The 379-nt window shown below is 41.4% G+C and overlaps 1 protein-coding gene across 1 annotated transcript in view; it reads left to right on the top strand.

Annotated features, from left to right (window-relative positions):
* The window catches only part of LOC108748755 (cAMP-dependent protein kinase type II regulatory subunit), a 17,161-nt gene that overhangs the window by 8,956 nt on the left and 7,826 nt on the right, over nt 1-379 (top strand). The window lies entirely within an intron of this gene.

The following is a 379-nucleotide window of genomic DNA, read 5'->3' on the forward strand; positions in this document are numbered from 1 at the left end:
GGAAACGTGATACGTGAGAATAGCTGACTTTTTAATAAAGTCTATATACATATATTATATTTTCGCTCAGAGAATTAGATAAAAATATTGAAATCGTCCTGGTGTCGGGTCCCTCTCACTTTTGGCGTGATGCTGAATCGAAAGCGCGCTCTTACGCGTATCGTTAATTACTTGTTTTCGTGGAGCGGGCTACGGAAATCTAAAATCGGTCGACCTGAAGACGTGACGCAAAGTAACCACGCAAGTAGAGAACGGGTTTATATAACGCACTATAATGTATTCGCACGTATTCGTTATCGCCGGTATTTCGCTTCGACGAAAAGTGGCGATGACGAACGTTCCGTCTTCGATACGGCGGTTTAGGTTTTTTTTTTTTTTT

Source organism: Trachymyrmex septentrionalis, unplaced genomic scaffold (genome assembly GCF_001594115.1).
Source record: "Trachymyrmex septentrionalis isolate Tsep2-gDNA-1 unplaced genomic scaffold, Tsep1.0 scaffold24, whole genome shotgun sequence".
Taxonomy (NCBI): Eukaryota; Metazoa; Arthropoda; class Insecta; order Hymenoptera; family Formicidae; genus Trachymyrmex; species Trachymyrmex septentrionalis.